We start from the raw sequence: 6,502 nt of genomic DNA on the forward strand, positions 1-6,502 counted from the left end.
AATAGTTTTAAGGAAGGGGTAGAGGGAATAAAGGGGTGAGGTTGGTGGGGTACATAGTAATGCGTATATGGATATGTCACAATGAACTCCCCCCTTGTACAACTAATACATAGTAGTAAGAAATATGTTAAATAGAACACACATTTTCTATGCTTAGTCACCAAAAATATTAATGCTGTCTACCACTATGGCTATAAAAATATTTTGAAGTACTATATCACTTTTTTTTCATTTTAGTTTGTGGGGCTTGAATTCAAAGCCTCGACACTGTCCCTGAGCTCTTCAGCTCAAGGCTATCGCTCTACCACGTGAACCACAGTGCCACTTCCAGTCTTCTGGTAGTTAATTGGAGATAAAAGTGTCATGAACTTTCCTGCCTGGGCTGGCTTTGAACCGCAATCCTAAGATCTCAGCTCCTGCAGATTATAAGCATGAGCCAGTGACACCCACTTAGGCTTAGATATTTTTTTTAAAGACTGTACTCAAACAACTCCAGTTTGTTTCAAGGATTATACACACTACAATTTTACAACCAATATATTTTCTTCCTACAAATTTTTTTTTTTTTTTTTTTTTTTTGGCCAGTTCTGGGCCTTGGACTCAGGGCCTGAGCACTGTCCCTGGCTTCTTCCCGCTCAAGGCTAGCACTCTGCCTCTTGAGCCATAGCGCCGCTTCTGGCCGTTTTCTGTATATGTGGTGCTGGGGAATCAAACCTAGGGCCTCGTGTATCCGAGGCAGGCACTCTTGCCACTAGGCTATATCCCCAGCCCCCCTACAAAATTTTACTGAATAGAAACTCACAGAAATTTTCTTACCAATGTTATATTCCATCTTTGCATTTCTATAATTCGCTAATGGACTAGGTGGTGTTATTTTAAATATTCATGAAGTTGCACAGCTAAATGCAAAACAATAAGATAACTTTAGATTCCCATTATATTCTAGAAGTTTTACAATACCTAAATGCTATTTCTATAAAAATTTTTTTTTACAATTTCCATAATTTATTGTTTGTATCACTGGGGATCAAACCCAAGGCCTTACACATGCTAGGGAAGCACTCAACTGCTGAACCACAACCTCAGTCTTTTCTTCCCCTCTTCTTCTCTCTTTTCCCTACCCCCTACTTTCTCTTCTCCCCTTATCCTCTGCCCTTTCCCCTTCCTTCCTAAAGCTGTTATTAAAAATCAAGTCCCCATTCTGTATATAGTCTTTATGTGGAAACTCTATGCCATTGCCTGCCTGGCTAAACCTAACTAAAAAGTTTCATCTGATGACATGCCTCTCAAATACTCCTTGACTCTCCCTCCAAAGGTTGACAACATCCTGGATACACGATGAGGAAGCACCTTGCATAGCAGCCTCAGGAGAAATTAAAGTGTAGCTGTGCTGCCCTTTGGAGTTCATAAGTCCTTAGTTGTGATATGCCTTAAAGATCTCTTCAACACAAAATTCTGACACCTAGTATTCATTTCATAATATACCAGGAAAAGGAGAAAAATTCGAATCTGCTAAATAAAAAGGACTTCTTGCTTTGCACAATTCTAGTTCCAGTACACATAGCTGATAAAGCTAAGTTATTTATCTTTAAAATGAATATCAACTTGCCCAATAACAATGTGCAGCAAAAAGAATATTGGCTTATGGAGCAAGAGCACAGGAGCCACATCACTGAGATCTCATTAGGGCTAAACTATAAGCAGACCTGGCATCTGCCAGTGTCCCCGCTGTGGAGCTGAAGCTGCAGATCAGAGGAATCCTTCTTGTTATGCAACCACAGAAGCCCAGGCCTCTCCTCCAGAAGTTCCCTGGCCTCACTCATTATTGGGAAGAGGAAGATTGACGCTAGCCAGGAGAGTGAAGAGTTTGAAATAGAGGGGGTCAAAGTAACCCGTTCACAATCCCAAACTCCACCTCAAGAAGAATAAGCATCTTAACTATCCAAGAACACATGAGAGCTGCTTTCTCTCAGCCACTTTATTTCAAAGGGTGATGAAGAAACTGTCAAATATATGAACAGAGTGGCAGCAACTTTCCTATTAAAACAGAAGTAATTTCTGTTTTGCATCTATTGTGGCTGGTACAACAAGGTATAGACATTAGCAACCTATGGTAAACTAACCTATCCTAACAAGTTATCTTAAACTACCTTATCCTAAGAGATCAATTATCAAATGTAGGAAGTTTTCCAATCTTGAACACCCTTTTCCCTTAATTTCCTTGAAAAATTAAGCACAGTCAGGAGAGGAAGCGGGCCTGAGTAGGCACAATGTACTTGTCTCTGGCTTTGGCCATAAGGAGGACATCATAGTCTCAGGGATATGAACAAGGCACCCCACTCAAGGTCAGCTAGCACTAGTAGCTGGACAGATTTAGGTCAGAAACAAAAAGACCCCACTATGCAGCAAGAAACTAAGAAAGAATCATTACGCCAGACTTTTGGGGGGGAAGTGGGAAGAGATACTATTTGTTTCCCTATTTTCTTGTGCTTTCCCCTAGGTTTGATGTGAAGTCTTTTAAATGACTACTATTAATGGGGCTGGGGATATAGCCCAAGGGATAGAGCATCTGTCTACAAAGTCAGTGGCAGAATAAAACCAAGTGAGGAAAACCCAAAGAAGTATCCAGACCCCAAAATACTATACATCACTTGGCCTTTTGTACTTAGACTCTTATTCCCAGTAATAAAAGGATAGTCATTCCCCCCAAACAAGACAGACTAAAAAAGCACATGGGGGAGGGGAGTTGCCTAGAAATAGAGAACTAACTAGACTGACTTACCATCACACATTCCCAAAAGGATTTCCAGTACCTCCAGAACCTGCCCCTATCATCTTTCCTGGTGAGATATGTGTGGAGTATTCTCCACAGGATTTTCAACTATGGACAAGGCATCCATCAGGATATAATATAGAAGACAGGAGGATCTCACAAAGCCAAGAAAACCAGTCTGAATGGAACTTTCCAGAAAAACAAGTCAGTACAGACTTTGACCACTCCTAGCTATTCCCCAAAATTTTCAAAGGTTTTTCTCCATAAAGATGAGTTTTTTGTGCTGAAGAGATTAACAACTTTGGTCTACATTAACAATAATTGGTATTTGTGGTTTTGGTGGTTTGGAGTTTGAACTCAGGGTCTCACACTTGCTAGTCAGGAGCTCTACTGTGTGAGCCATGCCTCTAGCCCAACCATATATATACATATATATATATATACATATATACATATATATCTTTATGTAGTTGTACAAAGGATTTCCCATTCAACAAATTAGTTTATAAATACAATGCATCTTGATTAGTGTTTCCCTTTCTATCATTCTCCCTCATCCCTCTGACCATTCCCTTCCCTCAGTTTTCTTAATTTTGTAGGATGTGCACTGATTTAAGATTGCATTCTCCCTTCTCTTTTTCTCATTTGTTGACATCCATTCCCACTTCCACTTTAGAATACTAGTTTGCTGCTGTATATTTTGGTGCACTGTGTTAGCCTTTCTAAAGAATTACACCATTTGATTTCTAGCCCAGCTTCTTTTGCTTAACGTCAGTTCAAGAAAATTAAAAATGTATGCATGCTATATTTACTTTTCAGTCAAAGTAGTTTGAATTGCGTGTGGGAAAATATATACTTAAAACACAATGTCTGGTCTGGGAATGTGGCTTAGTGATAGAGAGCTTGCCTAGCATGCATGAAGCCCTGGGTTTGATTCCTCAGTACCACCACATAAACAGAAAAAGCAGGAAGTGGTGCTTGGCTCAAGTGATAGAGCGCTAGCTGTAAGGTCTACCCCAGGGAGGGCTCCAAGCAGATTCTCCTGACCTATTTAAGTCTGCACCCAGTACCTGAATTACCTAGGTAACTGGAACACCTGGAGGCAGTTACCTCCTCCTTCTCTGAGGTCAAAGCCAATCCACCTGGCCATATCTCCCACCTTTCCTATATAATCCGGCTCAACAGAGTCCCTGCTCTTCTCTTTCACTCTCTTTCCTTTACTCTCTTACTCTCTCTTGCTCTCTTGTTCTTTTTTTCTCTTCTTCCTTCCCCTCTGTCTCCCCATGCCTCCATCTTGTGTGGGCTGGCAGTTTGCTCTCCCCCCCCCCCCACACACATAAACTCTTCTCTGCCTGAACCATATGGTGGGTTTTCTTTCTGGCGAACCTTACATCACCTTACATTAGCCATGAGCACAGAGAGGCTCAGGGACAGAGCCCAGGCCCTGAGTTCAAGCCCCAGGATCAATTAAACACTCCCCTCTAATGGGCTGGGAATATGGCCTAGTTGCAAGAGGAAATGGCACTGTGGCTCAAGTGGCAGAGCGCTAGCCTTGAGCAAAAACAAGCCAGGGATGGTGCTCAGGCATTGAGTTCAAGGCCCAGGACTGGCCAAACAAACAAACAAACAAAAATCCACCCCCAAATCCCCACAACTTCTATATATTAATGATTATATAAGAGAGTACCAATGAGGAAAATAAGCACTGCTTTTCAACTGCCAATGTTACTTACTGTGTGGACATATTGGAAAAGTAACTATACCAAGGCATCTTCACTTAATTTTTCTAGTGGCAGTTCTGAAATTTAAATTCAGGTCTTTGTGATTTCTAGGTCGGTGCTCTACCACTTGTACCAAACTTCCAATCCCCAATGTATCTTTTAAAACTCTCAACCTAATATTAAACCTAGATGGACACATAAAACCTGTGTCATGTCATTGATCTAAAGAAAAAGGGGGAAAAAGTTAAACATACCTTTTGGAAGGAGTTTAAGATTATAGTGCTTAAAAATATAGGGACAGGAACTGCCTCCACCGCCCCTGCTGCTGCCACTGCTGACAATGCCACAGCCCTAGCACGCTCCATTCCCGCCGCATGCTTGCGGGTGCAGCGATGATGCCCTGGACTGCGTGCGATGCCCTCCCTCAACTCGGCCCTGGCCTGTGCCTGAGGCCCCTGTCTGCCCCGGAATAAGCCACCGGGTGCCGAGCGCCGATCTCGAACTGCTGCAGCGATGGGCAACACCGTGCACAGGACCTCACCAGGAGCTGGTGTTATTTGCTGATGTGGCTGTGAACTTCAGCTGGGAGGAATGGCGGGACCTGGACATTGCTCAGAGGCCCCTGTATAGCAATGTAATACTGGAGACATACGGCAACCTGGTGTCTGTCTGTCCCTGTGTTCCTAAACCTGAATTGATTGTCAAGCTGGTACAAGGTGCAGAACTGTGGACAGAAGACACCTCAGACAAGAATTTCACAGGGCTTCCACAGTCAACCAAAGAAGATACTTTTCCCAGGAGGTGGACAGACGCTGAAGAACTGGCATGACAAAGATGCCATCAAGAGGGATACTCAGTGCATAGGACATGGAGAACATGGGAGACCTTATTCCATGACCGATGCTGAAAGAGGTGACCAGGCATACCGAGAAAAATGGGTTTAACATCTACATCAGTCACAAGATCTTCTACATCAGTGACAAGATTAAGGAGTGGGTCCTTAATCCCACACAACTCTGCAGGTAAGACCAGCCCTGCAGAGATAGAGGCAGAGTTTGGGGTTGTGCTGCCATCAGCAAAGCACACCAAGGGATCCCAGAGGCAGGGATTACTGTCTTAATCTTGTCTGGCTCCTTCCTTTCCTTTTTTTAATTCTTGGAAAAGATCCTCTCTTCCATGGAAGATTAACAGATCCCACTGCCAATATGTGTTCTTTTTTTTTTAAAATTTTTATGATCAAACTGATATACAGAGAGGTTACAGTTTCATACGTTAGGCATTGGGGATACATTTCTTGTACTGTTTGTTACCTTGTCCCTCATACCCCCCTCCCTTCTCCCCCTTTCCCTTTCCCCCCCCCCTGAGGTGTTCAGTTCATTTACACCAAACAGTTTTGCAAGTATTGCTTTTGTAGTTGTTTGTCTTTTTTTACCCTGTGTCTCTCAATTTTGGTATTCCCTTTCAATTTCCTACTTCTAATACCAGTATACACAGTTTCCAAAATACTCAGATAAGATTACAGAGATAGTGTAGGTACAACCACTGGAAGGTGATACAAGAACATCATCAATAATAGAAGCTACAGATACACATGGGACGTTGAAAGTAGTTACAACTGTGATATAACAATCGTTTCCATAACATGGAGTTCATTTCACTTAGCATCATCTTCTGTGTTCATAAGGGTATAGCTATTGGGCTCTTGTGATGCTCTGCTATGACTTGCCTAAACCTGTACTAATTATTCCCAATAAGGGAGACCATAGAGTCCATGTTTCTTTGGGTCTGGCTCACTTCACTTAGTATAATTTTTTCCAAGTCCTTCCATTTCCTTACAAATGGGGCAATGTCATTCTTTCTGATAGAGGCATAAAATTCCATTGTGTATATGTACCACATTTTCCTGATTCATTCGTCTACTGAGGGGCATCTGGGTTGGCTCCAGATTCTAGCTATGACAAATTGTGCTGCGATGAACATTGTTGTGCTGGTGGCATTACTGTGATTT

This window comes from Perognathus longimembris, chromosome 18 (genome assembly GCF_023159225.1).
Source record: "Perognathus longimembris pacificus isolate PPM17 chromosome 18, ASM2315922v1, whole genome shotgun sequence".
Taxonomy (NCBI): domain Eukaryota; kingdom Metazoa; phylum Chordata; class Mammalia; order Rodentia; family Heteromyidae; genus Perognathus; species Perognathus longimembris.